The sequence below is a fragment of the Scyliorhinus torazame genome, chromosome 8 (assembly GCF_047496885.1).
Source record: "Scyliorhinus torazame isolate Kashiwa2021f chromosome 8, sScyTor2.1, whole genome shotgun sequence".
Lineage (NCBI taxonomy): Eukaryota > Metazoa > Chordata > Chondrichthyes > Carcharhiniformes > Scyliorhinidae > Scyliorhinus > Scyliorhinus torazame.
This window is the reverse complement of record NC_092714.1, coordinates 151,621,344-151,640,064: the sequence shown is the minus strand read 5'-3', so window position 1 is coordinate 151,640,064 and position 18,721 is coordinate 151,621,344. Positions and strand designations below refer to the sequence as shown.

The 18,721-nt window shown below is 47.1% G+C and overlaps 1 protein-coding gene across 4 annotated transcripts in view; it reads left to right on the top strand.

Annotated features, from left to right (window-relative positions):
• The window catches only part of akap11 (A kinase (PRKA) anchor protein 11), a 134,421-nt gene that overhangs the window by 56,082 nt on the left and 59,618 nt on the right, over positions 1 to 18,721 (top strand). The gene's annotated exons all lie outside the window — the stretch shown is intronic.

The following is an 18,721-nucleotide window of genomic DNA, read 5'->3' as shown; positions in this document are numbered from 1 at the left end:
AGTCCATCTTATCTGAGCTTGTTCTTCACTGGAACAAATCCCACTAAACTTTGCTCTCCCTATAGCCGTGTATCTCACTGCACTTGGTCTGGTCTACCCAGCTTCCCGTCACAAAACCTTCATGCTCCCTAAAACCCTATTCATCTACACGCTTCTCTTTGCCTCTCTCTGCACTTGTGTACAATTTTAAATTAATGACCCACTCAGATTCGCTTTCTCACTGAAGGAAATGGTTTCTCTTTCACCTCTTCGAAGCTCTTCATAATTTTAAGGAGAAATAATTGTTACCTCCTCCTTTCCTGCTTTGATAAAGTCGTCCACAGAAATGCAAATATTTCCGGTGTGCAGAGCATGAAAGAAATGAAGGCACCTAATATCTAATAGCTTTCTAGACTGCGAGATTTTCGAACACACTCTCTTGCGTTTGGTAAATCGAGTGCTCTGGCAACTTGGTAAATAAAATAATCTGACAACTTGCAGCCCTGAAGAGCTAATCATCTCTAACCATTCTCTGCTAGTTACTTTGAGGGTGGCATAATGGTTAGCACTGTTGCTTCACAGCTCCAGGGTCCCAGGTTCGATTCCCGGCTTGGGTGACTGGCTCTGTGCAGTTTGCACGTTCTCCACATGTCTGTGTGGTTTCCTCGGGGTGCTCTGGTTTCCTCCCACAGTCCAAAGATGTGCAGGTTAGGTAGAATAGCCATGCTAAATTGCCCTTAGTGTCCAAAAGGTTAGGTGGGGTTACTGGGTTACAGGATAGTGTGGAGGCATGGGATTAAGTAGGATGTTCTTTCCAAGGGCTGGTGCGGACTCGATGGGCCGAATGGCATCCTTCTGCACAGTAAATTCTATGATTCTTCATCTCCGCGTTTCTGCTTTGGCACTTTCATCTCTGAAACAGAAAATCATAGATTCAAGCCCTGTCCAAAAAACGTGAACACATTATGTAGATTGACCATTTCAATGCAGTACCATGGGGGTTGCTGCATTTTCAGAAATGCTAATCCTTTGGATGAAATATTGTCCACTAAAAGCAGAAATGGATGTTTGTGTCAGGTGGAGGATAGCATGTCACCAGACTGACGATTGTTTTTTTATTTCTTGTATATCGTATTGGTGATCCCATGGAATCTTGTCATAGTCTTTCGAACTAAACTAAAGAGCCAGGGCAAAGGATCAAATTTGGGAAGATGTGGTAAAGCAAGAGTAGAGACAAGTCAAGAGAGAAAGGTATTAATACTAGGCTCATCCACACACAAGTAGAAGTAGCATTCACCCTATGCATAGCCTCGCACCACAGACCCCAATCTATTACGAGCGAGATTGTGATAGGAAGGGATAGAGAGTATAAATCTAAGAACAGATCAGCAAGATAAGGCTCGAGGTTACAAAAATAATAAAAGAACAAAACTAAAGGCTCTGTATCTGAATGCACGTAGCATTAAAAAATAAATAGACTGACTGATAGCCCAAATAGAATTAAATAAGTACAATTTGTTAGCCATACAGAGGCATGGCGGCAGGGTGATATAAATTGGGACCTGAATATTAAAAGGTACATGAATTTTGAAAGGACGGGAAGCTAGGAGAAGGTGGAGGGGTGGCTCTGTTAATTAATGATGGTATTAGCATAACAGATAGAGATGACTTGTGTATTTTTATTACCACTTTTCTTAGAAATCTCCCCCTAAACCAAAAAGGGTCAAAAAGTTTCTTTAAATGGTGTACAAGGATTTTCACTCCTTGACTCAATGGAGACTTAGGAAGGTGCTATTCAGGTCAAACTAATATTTCAAGTTATTCCCGGTATAACCTATATCTGCAGAGAAGATTTTATCTACTTACCACTCAGTAGCTTCGATCCTGGGTCCTGCTTTGCTGAGGTAATAGTACAGTAGACTTTTTGATATTTTGTAATAACCACTATTTCAGGTTCGAGTAAATTTTTAGTTTACTTTATTTGTTTCAAAAGATAAAATTACTGTTTTTACAACAACTAAAAAGATGTTGCTTCTGGAGAGCGTCGAGTTGCTCAGACCTTCTTGGCCACCTTGACAATCTCTTCCTCTTGGTGTTATCAGCAGTCGCGGTTCGCTGTTTGGCTTCTGAGTCCGGCTGCTCCCATGTACCGAAGTAGCTACAAAGAGTTCATGATGGCAACTAGCGATTCAGGGTATTTATTACCCTTCGAGCAGCCTTACTGATTACATGGCCTTCTCCTAAAGTGATACCTTCTGCTTATTGATGTATATATTTTTTTTAAAATATTTTTTATTCTCCTTTTTCACATTTTTTCCCAAATTTACACCCACCAACAATAAACAATAATCAGTAACAAATATGTCAATCCCCATATCAATAACAACAATCCCATCCTCCCACCAAACCCAAACATTGACCCGCATGTTCGCACAAACAAATGACAAAAAGGAATTAGGGATCACCCATAGTCGCCATTAACACACACAGCCCCCCCTCCCCCCAACCCTCCCACCCGCACGCCCCAACTAATGTTCAATGTTATCCAGTTCTTGAAAGTGCATAATGAATAATGCCCATGAATTGTAGAACCCTTCCATCCTTCCCCTCAGTTCAAACTTCTCAAGAGTCAAGAATTCCAACAGGTTCCCCCACCACGCCAGGGCACAGGATGGAGAGGTTGCTCTCTAACCTAAATCGCTGGCTTTGAAAGCAGACCAAGGTAGGCCAGCAGCACGGTTCGATTCCCGTAACAGCCTCCCCGAACAGGCGCCGGAATGTGGCGACTAGGGGCTTTTCAAAGTAACTTCATTTGAAGCTTACAATAAGCGATTTTCATTTCATTTCATTTCATATCAGGATCCGCCTTCGGGCGATCACCGAGGTGAAGGCTACAACATCTGCCTCCGCACCCGTTTCCAACCCTGGCTGGTCCGACACCCCGAACATGGCCTCCCGGAAGCCCGGGTCCAGTTTCACGTGCACCACTTTAGAAATTACCCTAAAAACCTCATTCCAGTAATTCTCTAGCGTTGGACAGGACCAAAACATATGAACGTGATTAGCGCTCCCCCCCCGGAACGTTCACACACATCTTCTACTCCTTCAAAAAATCGGCTCATCCTCTCCCTCCTTCAGCTGTATCAGCCCCAACCTTGCGCACGAGGTGGAGGCATTCACTCTCTGGAGCACCTCACACCAGAACCCCTCCTCCATATCCTCTCCCAACTCTTCCTCCCACTTTGCTTTGATCCCTTCCAGTGGTGCCTTCTCTTCAAAAATAGCTCCATAAACCGCTGACACTACCCCCTTCTCCAATCCCCCTGTCGTCAGCACCTCCCCCAGCAATGTTGAGGCCAGTTCCACCAAGAAGCTCTGTATCTCGTTTCTGGCAAAATCTCGAACCTGCATGTATCTAAACATTTCCCCCTGCTCCAGCCCATACTTCGCTTCCAGCTCCTTCAATCCTGCAAACCAACCCCTAAGAAACAAATCTTTTAGTGTCTTAATCCCCTTCTCCTCCCATTTCCGAAAATTTCCATCCCACTTCCTTGGGGAGGGGGGTGGGAGACAGGAGGGGGGGGACAAGGGGGGGGGGAACAAGGGGGGGAGGGGGGACGACGACATAGGACATCCCTGCCTAGCCCCACGGTGGAGAGAAAAGTATCTCGAGCTGATGTTGTTTGTGCGGACACTCTACCTCGGCTCCTTATATAGTAGCTTTACCCAGTTCACAAATCTTGGTCCAATCCCAAACCGTTTGATGTATATATTTTGTCCACTTGGGAAACCAGAATATAGAAACGGTTTGGATAGAGCTGAGAAATGATAAAGGCAAGAAGTCACTTGTGGGAGTGGTGCACAGGCCCCCTAACATTAACTGCATGGAAGGATGGGATACAAAGGAATAAATAATGGGAGTTTGTTAGAAAGGTACAGTGATAATCATAGGGGATTTTAATCGACAGAGACTTAAAAAAATAAGATGGGCAACGATAGCTTGATCTGGAATTCATAGAATGTTTTTAGGATAGGTGGGTGGGGCTAGGTGGGCTTACAGAGATGGGGCAGGGGAGTGGGTCTGGGTGAGGTCCTCCTTTGGAGGGTCGGTGCAGACTCGATGGGCCGAATTGCCTCCTCCTGCACTGTCAGGATTCTATGATTCAATGGTAGTTTGTGAGGACAGCATGTTCTGGTGCCAACCCGAGTTCAGGCTGTGCCTGACCTGGTATTGTGGCATGTGATAGGAATAATTAATGAACCTTGGGCAACAGCAATCATGGTATGTTTGAATTTAATGTTCAGTTTGAGGGAAAGAAGAGTGGATCTCAGACTAGTATTTTAAATTTAAGTAACGGTAATTACGAGGGCATGAAAGTAGAGCTAGTTAAAGTGAACTGGCAAATCAAGTTAGGCTAATGGAGATGCAATGGCAAACCATTTTTTTAAATGTATTTTATTCCAAACACGTACAAGCAAGAACAGTAACAAATATAGCAATACAATCAACAACCTACAGTTTGTACAGTTTTATCCCATTTCACCCCTTACCCTCCCCCACCCGCGAACAATTCTTCAAACATTGTCATGAACAATCCCCACCATGCCTCGAATCCCTCCTCCGACCCCTTCAACTCAAATTTGATTGTTTCCAAATGTAGAAAATTATACAAGTCCCCCAGACAGATCGCCACTCCTGGTGACATGTCCTCCCTCCAATTTAACAAAATCCTCCACTGGGCAATTAGAGAAGCGAAAGCAATGGGAAATTGGCCTTTTTTCCCTCCACCAGCTCCAGCGCCTCTGAGACCCCAAAGATCACCACTTTCCGTCTGGCCTGACCTCTACCCCAATAATTTTGGTTAACGTCCCAAACATTGCTTCCCACACCACCAGAACATGTGCACATGGTTCGCCGGACCTCGCCCACACTTTTCACACACGTCAGCCCTCTGCTCCCTCCTCCCCCCACCACCGCCTCAACCTCTCTACTTTTACTGCCCAGTAGTAGTGAAACAGGTTCGGGAGTGCCATCCCCCCTTTCTGTCTCTGCCTGTGTAGCAGGGCCCTCTTTACCTTCGGCATCTTCCCCGCCTACACAAACTCTGAGATTATTCCCTCTAATTTCCGAAAGCAAGCCTTTAGGAGAAAGATCGGTAGGGCTTGGAAGACAAACAAGAACCTTGGTAACACATTCATTTTTACGACCTGCACTCTTCCTGCCAATGTCAGATGCAATGTGTCCCATCTCTTAAAGTCCCCTTTAATCTCTTCCACTAGAGTTGTTTAATTCCACTTGTGCATCGCGGGCCATTCCCTTGTCACCTGAATTCCTAAGTGCCGAAACCCTTCCCTATCCACCTTAAATGGTAGCACCTTTAATTTGGCCTTCAGCCCCACCTCTTTCACCGGAAATATCTCGCTCTTCCCTACGTTCAACCCATACCCCGAGAAGGCCCGCAAACCTTCCAGTATTCCCATGATCCTACCCATACTCTCCAGCGGATCCGATACAAACAACAACAGGTCGTTCACATACAGCGATACGTGATGTTCCCTAATCACCCTCACAATCCCCGCCACTCCGTAGACTCCCTAAGAGCCATTGCCAAGGGTTCAATCTCCAACGCAAATAGCAATGACGATAGTGGCCATCCCTGTCTCATACCTCTGTACAGCTCAAAACTTCATGAGCTCATTCCTTTCCTGGTTAGACGTGCCACTGGAGCTATATATAACAAGCACACCACGAACTTTGGTCCAAATGCAAACTTATCGAAAATTTGAAGTAAATGCCTCCATTCCACTCGGTTGACGGCATTCTCTGCATCCGTAGAGAGATACAAAGGATTTTCATGAACACGATTGATTCATCATGACTGGCCGATGCCATCCAGCTGCTTCTCAGTGGGTATCCTGACGTCTTTTGTGGCATGGGTACGTTACCCGACAAGTACAAAGTCCTGCTCAAAGACAATGCAACACCGGTCATTCATGCACCAAGGAGGGTACCAGCTCCGTTGCGGGACAGGCTAAAAGCAGAACTCCCAACACCTCCAATCTCAAGGCATCATATCACAGGTCACACAGCCGACTGACTGGGTCAGCTCATTGATATGCGTCAAGAAGCCGTCCAGTGAACTCCAAATCTGTTTAGTGCCCAAAGACTTGAACAAAAACATTCGCAGGGAGCACTACCCTATCCCCAAGCGAGAGGAGATAACGAGCGAAATGGCGAAGGCTCACATATTCACCAAACTTGATGCCTCACAAGGCTTCTGGCAGATGCAGCTCGATCATTCCAGCCGACTGCTGTGTACCTTCAACACACCGTTTGGACGATACTGTTATAATTGTATGCCATTCGGGATTATCTGCATCCAAAATATTTCACAGAATTATGGAGCAGATGACGGAGGGCATTGAAGGCGTCAGTGTATATGTTGATGACATCATAATATGGTCAACGACAGAGGAAGACCACGTTGCTCGGTTAAAACAAGTCTTCCAAAGAATCCACCAATTTGGGCTGAAGCTCAACCAAGCCAAGTGCACGTTCATCTTTGACCTTCCTGGGTGACACGATATCAGAGCACGGGGTGAAGCTGGACGCTCAGAAGATCGTGGCAATTCAGACCATGCAGCAGCCACGTGACAAGAAAACGGTGCTCAGGTTTCTTGGATTCATCAACTTCCAAGGCAAGTTCATATCGAACCTAGCAGCACGGACAACGGCGTTACGACAAGTGATAAGGAAGGACACGGTATTTGACTGGACTCCACGCCACCAAGACGAGTGGGTGGATCTGATGCACCAATTGATGGCAGCTCCAACGCTGGCATTCTTTGACCTGGCAAAACCCACAAAGATCTCCACTGACGCCAGTCAACATGGAATTGGTGTGGTGCTACTTCAACAGAATGACCAGTCGGACTCGAGCGATGACCGCCACGGAGTGCGGGTATGCACAGATAGAGGAGTGCCTGGGATTCATCACAGGTTTAACATAATTCCACCACTGTGTATGGTCTTCCCACATTTCTAGTGGAGACTGATCAACATTATCAACGAAGATCTCAATGACATGACGCCGCGCCTACAACGCATGATGATGAAGTTGCGGAGGTACGACTTCACGCTGGTCTACACTCCTGGGAAGGACCTAATAATAGCTGACACCTTACCCCGAGCCATTGATGCTGACAGTCCACCTCCGGCTTCCATTAATAATGTAGAAGCTCATGCACAGTGGTGCAGGGAGAAACTCCCGGCAACAGATGAGAGGCTGCAGCAAATTCGTCAGGCGACACGAGAAGATGCGACCCTGCTCCAGGTCATGCACAACCTTCAGCATGGCTGGCCAAGAGGGCGGTGCCCACAGTTCCAAAATGTCAAAACTGAACTGTCCGTGGTGGATGGCACGAAATGACAGAATCGTCATTCCTCTGGCACTCCGGGCGGACATGCTCTGCAGGATTCATGAGGGGCATCTTGGTGTCGAGAAGTGCAAAAGAAGAGCGAGGCAATCTGTGTACTGGCCTGGGATAAACAAGGACATAACAAACATGGTGCTCACATGTGACACGTGCCAAAAACATCGACCGGCACAATGCAAGGAGCCACTCCAGCAGCATGAGATGGCTACGTCACCGTGGGACAAAGTTGGCATTGACTTGTTTCATTCCATGGGTCGACACTATGTTCTTCTCATAGATTATTACTCCAACTTTCCGGAGGCAATGAAACTCCCGGATCTCACATCGGCGTCAGTTATCAAAGCCTGCAAGGAAACCTTCTCCAGGCATGGCATCCCATAGACGGTCATGTCCAACAATGGTCCTTGCTTTGCAAGCTGGGAGTGGTTGGAATTCTCAAAAAAATACAACTTCAAGCACGTGACATCGAGTCCACACTTTCCTCAATCGAATGGCAGGGTGGAGAAAGGTGTCCACATTATTAAGCAACTGATCAGCAAGGCTATTGACTCGAACTCCGACATACACTTAGCTCTATTGTCATATCGTTCATCGCCTTTGAGCTCTGGGCTGTCACTGGCTCAAATGCTCTTCAATCGAGATGTGAGGACAACGCTACAGGCGTTACATTTCGCCAATCCAGATCACTCGCCAGTCCTGGACAAGATGCCTCACCAACGTCACGGACAAAAGCAGCACTATGACCGGCATGCGAAAGTGCTGCATCCGTTAGCGATCAACGACATGGTTAGATTGCGACACCCTGGTGGAGGTTGGTCTAACAATGGTGCTCCGCCAAGTATCGCCACGATCTTACGTTGTGAAGTCTGATGATGGAATACTGTTTCGACGCATTGGCAAGACCTGAAGGTTCCACCTCATTAACCTGTATTTCCGACGTTAGATCTGCAGGACGCTATCATGCGACATCTCTGGACACCAGTTGGTGCCCAAATGGACATAAAAACCTCTGGGTCTCCTTGCGCACACAGGAGGTCTACCCGAATCAGACGTGCACCCAACCATCTGAACTTGTGAACAATGTCCAAACTGAACTGTCTGTGGTGGATGGCATCAAACTGTGTTTGATTTTTTTTAGTTCCAGCTCTGCAACTATGAAAAAAAAAGTGAAAAAGGGGATGTAGTAATCTTTACATGGGTTTGTACAGAAGGGGCTGATGGGTAATGGAAAGACCACTAGGGGGCAGCTCTGGCGTGTATAAAAGGGGGAAGCAAGCAGCCCTCTGGGCTGTGGGGTGGATTAGACTGTGAGGAGGACAGAGGCAGAGATTTAGCTCAGGGTTTCTATTGAGGTCAGGCCGAGTTGTGTATAGAAAAGTTGTAACCTTTCTACGAGTACAGTTCTTAAAGTAAGAACTCACGCAGTGATTTAAGTTGTGTTGCTCAATAAACCTATAAAACTTCTGGACGACTTTGAGCCTTCTTCCAAAGCCTCTACTGTAACTGAGTTGAGTAGCACAGATTACCTGCCTTACAGGTAACAAAACAGCGATTTCACCCCCCCCCCTGCTCCCCCAATCTCACCTCTGTTCACTAGCATTGCCTGCCAGCGTGGCGGCTCCCGCTTGAAGGCCACACAGGACCCCCCCCCGGCAGCGAGAGGAAATAGAAACCTTGAAACCAAAGGTACAATCTGCCTCTTCCAAAAGAAAAACACATCACAGACTATGCGTGTGGGCGCGCGTGTCCCAGCAATACACCTGTACGACCTGATGAGCCTGTAACTTGGAAAAAACAAAACCTGAAGCACTCAACAACAAACAGGATCAAATGAACTCTACCACCCTCTGACAACAAACAACAACTCTATCCTCCAACCTTTACATATGCAGCTCCTTTTTACACCAACTCTCAGATCTCCCCCAGCTTATGGTCTTTATAAATTTGTTCGCCTCTTCTGGCATTTCCAAGTAATATTCCCACCCTTCCAAAGTGACCCACAGCTTCGGTGGGTATAAAATCCTGAACTGAATTTTCTTTCTCTATACTACCACCTTGGCTTTGTTGAAGTCTGCATGTCTCTTCACCAGTTCTGTTCCGATACCCTGGTGTATGTGAACCCAGTTCCCTTTCCATTCGCAATCTCGCTTCCCCCTGGCTCATTGCAAGATTTTTTCCTTTTCCAGGACTTTGCACATCCGCTCAATCACTGCCCGCGGCAGCGGCCCTGCTCTCGGCCTTTCCCTTAAGGATCTGTGTGCCCAATCCACCTCTGGGGCCTTATCCATCATTTCCTGCTCCACCAGCCTGGCCAACATTTTTGTCACACATTTTGTGGCGCTCATCCCTCCACTATTTCTGGCAGCCCCTTTGCTCCTCAAACTTCACCTTGAGCGATTTACATAGGCCCCCTAAGGCTCCCACTACTGCTTCCAGGGATCCGATTCAGTTGCTTTGATCGGAGACCATCTCCTTCACCTTTATCAGCTTTGCTCCTTGTACCTCGAGGCACTTTTCCACGTGGTCCATTGTTACTCGTTGAGGTACAACTGCACACTTGATGGCCCTCGAACAGTCCCTTGCATTTCTCTTCTCTGTTGCCGGCGTTCGTCCTTGATATAGGCCATTAATTGCTCTATTTGAGCCTTTCCGGCAGGCGGTGTCCCTTCCCCTTCCGGTGCCATTTTTTTGATCGTTGAGTTCCCTCCACTTTTTTGGTTGGATGTTTTAGCGATTTCTGTCGGGTTCGATAGTTTACCGGCATAACAGTCCCAGCGAGTACTCTATCCTCTTCAACCTTTGCATCTTTTTCCCATTGAAGATGTCCCGTTATCGGGGTTTAAAGCCATTGCTTCCGAGCCGGAACCGCACTATGTACGGCCACTTACACCATGGCCGTCACCGGACCTCCGTGCATTGGCAAACATTTAAGGGGATATTTCAGAATACACAATATATACATTCCAACGAGAAATAGAAATTACAACGGGAGGGCCAACCGTCTGTGGTTAACTAAAAAAGTTAAAGATTGTATCAAACTTAAGGTAAAATCATGAAATTGTGCAAAGGTGGGTGGCAAGCCCGAAGATTGGATAGAATGTAAAAAACAGCAAAGAATGTCTAAAAGATTAATAAAGAGAGAAAAATTAGATATGCGAGAAAGCAAGCTAGAAATATAAAGATAGGTAGTCAGAGTTTCAATAGATATTTGAAAGGAAGTTAACAAAATAAGCATTGGTCCTGTACAAAATTAATCTGGGGCAAACAAGGAGATGGCAGATGAATTGAACACATATTTTGCATCAGTCTTCATGATGGAGGATGCAAGTAACATCCCAGAAATATATGTAACTCAGGAATTGGAAGGAAGGGGGGAACTTGGAAAATGACAAATATCACCAGGGAAATGGTACTAAGAAAATTGTTGGAGCTTCGGGCTGACAAATCCCTGGATGCTGATGGGTCTTAAAAGACGTGGCTAGTGAGATATTTGATGCATTAGCTTTAATTTTCCAAAGATCTCAAGATTTGGGGAAGGTTCCATTTAGTTTGGAAAATAACAAATGTAACTCCTTTATTCAAAATGGGAGGGAACAGAAAGCAGGAAATTAAAAGGCAGTTAGTGTAACGTGTCATAGGGAAAATGTTAGAATCTATTATTAAAGACATTAAAGCGCATTTAAATAAATTCAAGCAATCGAGCAGAATCAACATGGTTTTGTGAGAAGGAAATGATGTTTACCCAATTTATTATAGTTCTTTGAAGAAGTAATGTGCTGTGGATAAGGGGAGCGGGTGGATGTACTGCGCTTGGGTTTCCAGAAGGCAGTGACACATCAAAGGTTGTTGCAGAAAATACATGGTGAAATGGGTAACAAATTGGCATGGATAGAAGATTGGCTAGTTAGTAAGAAACAGTTGGCATAAATTGATACTTTTCTGCTTTGCAGGATGTAATGAGTGATTTTCCACTGGGGTCAGCGCTGGGACCACAATTTTTTACAATTTATATACATGACTTGGATGAAGGGATTGATAGGAAAGTAACTTGTGAAGTGGACATGAGGCTACAAAAAGATGTAGATAGGTTAAGTGGGTGGACAAAGATCTGGCAAATGGAGTATAACGTGGGAAAATTAGACTTTCTCCATTTTGGCAAGAAGAATACAAAACGCATATAATCTAAATGGTGAGAGGTGCAGAGCTCTGAGATACAGAGGGATCTGGGTGTCTTAGTGAATGAATCGCCAAAAGTCAGTGTGCTATTATGGGAAACAATTAGGAAAGCTAATAGAATGTTATTGTTTATTTCAAGGGGAATTGAATACAAAAATACATATAAACACACATATTAAGAACAGAAGTAGTCCACTCGGCCCCTCGAACCTGCTATGCCATTCAATAAGACCATGGCTGGTCTGGTTGTAACCCCAATCCCACGTTCCTGCCCACCCCCTGTTTACCTTTCACCCCCTTGTTAATCAGCCTTAAAAATATTCAAAGATTCTGCTTACACTGTCTTTTGAGGAAGAGCGTTCCAAAGACTCAAAACCCTCCGAGAGAAGATATTTCTCCTCATCTCTGCCTTAAAAGAGCAACCCCATATTTTTCAACAGTGACCCCTAGTTCTAGATTCTAGAGATGGGGCGATGGATCCAATTTCAAGTTGCATTTTTAGTTATGAAAAGAGGGAAAGTGGCTGGAGAGGGATAATGTCAGGTAACATTGGGTGTTTGAGGAAGGGAAGTTGAGTAGCCAGCAGTTTTGGGGGATTACCTACCAGAAATTTGAGATCATATGAAACTCTGCTGCTGTGTCTTAACTCACAGAAAGCCCTATTCCACAATACATCATCAACTCCTGGTCAGGCACTGTCTTGACTTGGGAATTCTCATGTATGTTTTCAGCTCCCTCCATTTCCTCACCCCTTCCAATCTTTGTATTTTTTTTCAGCCCCACAACCCTCTGAGATATCTACACTCCTCTAATTCTGGCTGTTTATGCATTCACAATCATAATTGCTCCATCATTACAGCTATGCTCTCAATTGCTCAAGTTACCCTCATTACACCTTCCATTTCTCTTTAACATAGGGACATATGAATTAGGAGCAGCCCCTGCCATTCAATAAGATCTTGGTTGATCTGATTGTGGCCTCAATTCCACATTCTGCTTACTCCCCAATAATCTTTGACCCTCTTGTTAATCAAGAATCTATATATCCTTGCCTTAAAAATATATTTTTTTTAAAAATTTTTTATTAAGGTATTTGAAAATTTTAATAAAAGTAACATTAACAATGATCAACATGGTATAATAAACATTTCTCCCCCCATCCCAATCTTCACACACCCCAACCATAAAACAACAATCCAGCCCTCTTTCCCCCCCCCCCCCTTGGAATATTGCATCTGCTGACATTTTAATTTTCTCCGAGAAAGTCGACGAACGGCTGTGGCCTCCGGGTGAACCCGACCATTGACCCTCTTAAGGTGAACTTTATCTTCTCGAGACTGAGAAACCCAGCCATGTCACTAACACAGGTCTCTACACTCGGGGGCTTCGAGTCCCTCCACATTAACAAGATCCGTCTCCGGGCTACCAGGGAGGCAAAGGCCAAGACGTCTGCCTCTTTCGCCCCCTGAACTCCCGACTCTTCTGACACTCCAAAGATCGCTACCTCCGGACTCGGCATCACCCGTGTTTTTAGCAAAGTGGACGTTGCCTTCGCAAAACCCTGCCAAAATCCTCTAAGCTTTGGACATGCCCAAAACATGTGGACATGATTTGCTGGGCTTCCCGCGCACGTCGCACACCTATCCTCTACCCCGAAAAACTTACTCATCCTAGCCGCTGTCATGTGTGCCCGGTGGGCTACCTTAAATTGTATTAGACTAAGCCTGGCACATGATGAGGAGGTATTAACCCTGCTCAGGGCATCCGCCCATAGACCTGCTTCTATCTCTCCTCCTAGCTCGTCCTCCCACTTGCCCTTAAGCTCCACCGGGGTTTCCTCCGTCTCCGAAAGCTCCTGGTAAACATCCGATACCTTCCCCTCTCCCACCCAGGTACTGGAAACTACTCTATCCTGTATCCCCCGTGGCGGCAGCAGCGGAAAGGCCGGCACCTGTTTTCTCAGGAAGCCTCGCATCTGCAAATACCGAAACCCGTTTCCTGCTGGCAATTCAAATTTGTCCTCCAAGGCTTTCAAGCTGGGAAAGCTCCCATCTATAAATAGATGCCCCATCCTTCTAATTCCTCCCCTTTGGCATCTCCGGAACCCACCATCTAGCCTACCCGGTACAAACTGATGATTATTATAAATCGGAGTCCAAACCGATGCTCCCTCCACTCTCTCATATCTCCTCCAATGCCCCCAGATTCTCCGAGCCGCCACCACCACCGGACTTGTGGAGTATCGGGCCGGAGAGAACGGAAGAGGTGCCGTTATCAGTGCTCCCAAACTGGCGTCTTTGCATGACGCCCCCTCCATCCATTCCCATACCGACCCCTCCCCCACGACCCACTTCCTAATCATGGCTTTATTAGCCACCCAGTAGTAATTGCAGAAGTTCAGCAGCGCCAACCCACCCTCCCCCCGACTGCGCTCCAGTAACACTTTCTTCACTCACGGGGTTTTACTCACCCACACAAAGCCTGAAATAACCTTATTCACACGCTTGAAAAAGGCCTTTGGGCTGAAGATGGGGAGGCACTGAAAGACAAACAGAAATATGTGGAAGACCATCATTTTCACGGTCTGTACCCTCCCCGCCAGTGATAGCGGGAGCATGTCCCATCTCTTAAAGTCCCCTTCCATTTGTTCTACCAGCCGGGATAGGTTTAACTTGTGCAGTGCCTCCCATTCCCGGGCCACCTGGATTCCCAGATACCGAAAGCTCTTCCCTACCATTCTAAGCGGCAGCTCTCCCAGTCTCTTCTCCTGCCCTCTTGCCTGGATCGCGAACATCTCGCTTTTCCCCATGTTCAATTTATACCCCGAAAAATTGCCAAATTCCCCCAGGATTCGCATTACTTTCCCCATCCCCTCCAACGGGTCTGAAATATACAAGAGCAGGTCATCTGCGTAAAACGAGACCCGGTGCTCCGTGCGCCCCCCCTCCCCCTGAACCAGCCCTTTCCAGTTCCTAGAGGCTCTTAATGCCATGGCCAATGGCTCTATGGCCAGAGGAAACCGTAACGGGGAGGGGGGGGGGGGGACCCTTGCCTCGTCCCTCGGTGTAGTTTAAAATAACCCGACCTCAGCCGGTTCGTACGCATACTCGCTACTGGTGCCTGATAGTGCAACTGCACCCAGTCAATAAAGCCCTCACCAAACCCAAACCTTCCCAGCGCCTCCCACAGGTAATTCCACTCCACCCGAACAAAAGCCTTCTCCGCATCCATCGCTACCACCACCTCCACCTCCCCTCCTTCTGAGGGCATCATAACATTCAAAAGCCTTCGAACATTGGCCTTGAGTTGCCTGCCGTTTACATATCCCGTCAGGCCTTCCCCTATCACCCCTGGGACACAGTCCTCTATCCTTGTGGCCAGTATCTTAGCCAGCAGTTTGGCGTCCACATTCAGTAGTGAAATCGGCCTGTATGCCCCGCATTGCTCCGGGTCCTTCTCCCGTTTCAGGATCAATGAAATCGAGGCCTGCGACATTGTTGGGGGGAGGACTCCCTTCTCTCTTGCTTCATTAAATGTCCTCACCAGCAGTGGGCTCAATATCTCTGAAAACGTCTTATAGAATTACACCGGGTAGCCGTCAGGCCCCGGGGTCTTGCCCGACTGCATACCCTCCAGCCCCTTGATTATTTCTTCAATCTTAATTGGGGCTCCCAACCCTTCCACCAAATCCTCATCTACCCACGGAAACCTTAACTGATCCAAAAACTGCCTCATCCCCTCCACCCCAGCTGGGGGTTCCGACTCATATAAATTACTATAGAAGTCCTTAAACACCTCCTTCACCCCCGCTGGCTCCAGGACAGTATTCCCACCTCTACTCTTTACTTTACCTATCTCCGTGGCCGCCTCCCTTTTCCTGAGCTGGTGCGCCAACATTCTGCTTGCCTTTTCTCCATACTCTTAAATCGCCCCACTTGCCTTCCTCAACTGCTCAGACCAAACACGTTGATGCGAGAGTATACCTTGTGGACATGTGAGAAAAAGTAAAACTCCTTCGCCCTTGGCCGTGCAAACCTCCATGGGTCCCCCCCCCCCCCCAATCTGTTCCATAAACCCCTTCAATTCCTTTGCCGCAGCCGGCCTCCTTCCTGTCCTGGATTTTGACCGGTCCAATTCCGGATCAGTGACTGTGTTAAAGTCTTCTCCCATGACCAGGTTATGTGACTCTAAGTCTGGGATCTTACCTAAAACCCGCCTCATAAATTCCACATCGTCCCAATTCGGAGCATATACGTTCACGAGTACCACCCGCACCCCCTTCAGCTTCACACTCACCATTATTTACCTACCCCCCTTGTCAGACACGATTCTCCCTGCCTCGAAATGCCATTCATTTATTGATCAAGATCGCTACCCCCCTGGTTTTTGAGTCCAGCCCTGAGTGGAATACTTGGCTAACCCACCCCTTCCTCAATCTCGTCTGGTCTGTAACCTTTAGGTGTGTCTCTTGTAGCATTGCCACGTCCGCCTTCAGCCCCCTCAAATGCACAAACACGCGAGCCCTCTTGACCGGCCCATTCAGCCCTCTGATGTTCCATATAATCAGCCTGGTTGGGGGGCTTCCAGCCCCCCCACCCCTCCCCCATCGACTAGCCATCACCCTTTTTAGGCCAGCCTCTAGCTCGCGCCCTCTGCCTCCTCGGGCCCCCCCTCGGGCATTCACCGTTCCCGACCTCCCATTTGTCCCCTAGTAAGAGTTCCTTCCCTGTCAGCAAAGCAGCTGCCCCCCCCCCCCCCCCCCGCCCTAGCAACATCACTGCAAACCCAACCCCCCAAGTCAAGCTCCAGCTTAACACCTGCTCACCCCCCACTGCTTCCGAGAGTCAGCTGACCCATGCTGACTAGATAGCGCCCGCCCCTGGCACTAAGCAGTCTGTCTCCCCATTGTTCTCTCCCCCCACTTGGACAAACCTATTAAAAACATCACATGCCCCAGTAAACAAACATCAGAAAAAAAACAGTGAAGAAACAGCCACTTTAGAAAAAAAAACTCCATAAGTAGAACCAACCCCAAAGACCATCCCCCCTCTAAACAGCTCCTTGCAAGGCAAAGTTACCGTTAGCCATCCAAACAGCCCTTATTACACATAGCACTACTTATATTTATACAGCCCAGCACAACAAATTGCTGCCACAGTACTTCTCCAAGGCTTCATTGTCTTTTAATTTGCCTCCAGCCTCTTTTCTTTAATAAAAGTCCATACGTTGTCTGCTGTTTCGAAGTAGAAGTCCCGTTCCTCATGTGTGACCCACAGACGGGCTGGGTACAGCATCCCAAACTTCACCCCCTTCTTAAAGAGGGCCGTTTTTGCCCGATTAAACCCAGCTCGCCTCTTGGCCAGATCCGCACCCAGGTCCTGATAAATGCGCATTTCACAATTCTCCCACTTGCTCCTCCATTCCTTCTTGGCCCACCGCAGAACGTGTTCCTTTTCCAGGAATCGGTGAAAGCGTACCACCATCGCCCTCAGCGGCTTGTTCGCTCGGGGCTTCTTCGTGAGGGCTCTGCACGCTCTATCTACTTCCAGGGGCTGAAGGAACACCTCAGCCCCCATCAACTTCTCCAACATGTCCGTCACATAAGTCCTCGCATCCAATCCCTCACTGCCTTCAGGGAGGTCAACAATTCTAAGATTCTGCCTCCTGGACCTGTTCTCCAGATCCTCCAGCTTCTCCTACATTCTTTTCTGGCGGTCGGTCATCATCTCCACCTTGGTCTCCAGCACGGTTATGTGCTCCTCGTGCTTGGACACCTTTTTCTCCACCTCCTGGATCGCTCTCCCGTGGGTCTCTTGATTCTGCACAAATTGATCGATCGAAGCCTTAATCGGGTCCAGCGTGTCCTTCTTCAGCTTGGCGAAGCAATCTTCAAAAATCTCCACCAGCTGCCCCGTCGACCACTGTGCCGTCTCCCCGTGGCCCTTGCTCGCCGCCATTCTTTCCCACGTTGCCGTCTCTCGCATCTTCCTTATAGGACTTTGTCTTCTCACACGGCCACTTCTGGTCCAAAGGAGGGGTATTTCTCCTCACTGTCTCACTCTTCACCGATTTATCCCATAAAATCCGGGAAAAAACGGGGGAAAAAGGTCCAAAAGTCCGTTACAGGCGGGAACTATCAAATGTGCGACCTACTCTTCCATGGCCGCCACCGGAAGTAACCTGCCTTAAAAATATTAATTGACCTTGTCTCCACCAGGAACTGTATATTTCAATAAGATCACACCTCATTCTTATGTTTCTCAGTTTTCTTGCCAAGTGCCTTGGGTCTTTTATTATGTTAAGTCATTTATTAGTATTCTGAAGTGAGGAAGTTTGTACAGAGAGAGCCTTGATCGGACCCCACTTTGGAGAACTGCGGTCACTTCTGGACACTGACCCTCAGGGAAGATATATTGTCCTTAGCAGTGGTACGGAACAGATTCAATCGAATAATACTGGACTTGTAAAGTCAATTGATCCTGCCCATTGTCAATCCTAGTTCCTGAAGTGTTCTGACCCCTGAACTCACATGGGCTTTGTTTGCAGCTCAAGTGATTGAATTTCAAAAAGTGAAGACTCTTGATTGGATTTAACACTGCTTCTGATTTATTAGGCAAGAAGCTATGTTGAAGATTGAATAATGAAAGCAAAATAATGTGATACAAAATGTTTGATTGTACAAGGGAATTCTGAGCAAGTTAAAATCCTTTGAGGTGTCACTATTCAAAACCACAGTTGGAAAGAATGGAGGTCACCAGCAGACTAAATAAAATAAGGAAAACATTGAATCTCATTTACTCACAATGACATAGGACCGCCAGCAGAGGCTGCTAAAGTTCACAGTTCTGTCTGAACCAGTTAGCCTGAAGTTACGAGGAAAGAATTTTGATGTTGTTTCACTTCCTAATGGCGCACAAGGCAGACTTTCATCTGTTTCCCATAGTGAGTTTTTTTTCCTGAAACTGGTCACCTGAGGCAGATAGCTTGAAGGGTGCCACTAAACATCAAGCATGGCTGACCAGGAATCTCTCCCACTCTTACCACCAGCCATCGGCGTGTTTGAAGGGTTTTGCAGGTTGATACTCAACCTGTTTGACCGGATTAGGGACACATCTTCCTTGGGCATCAA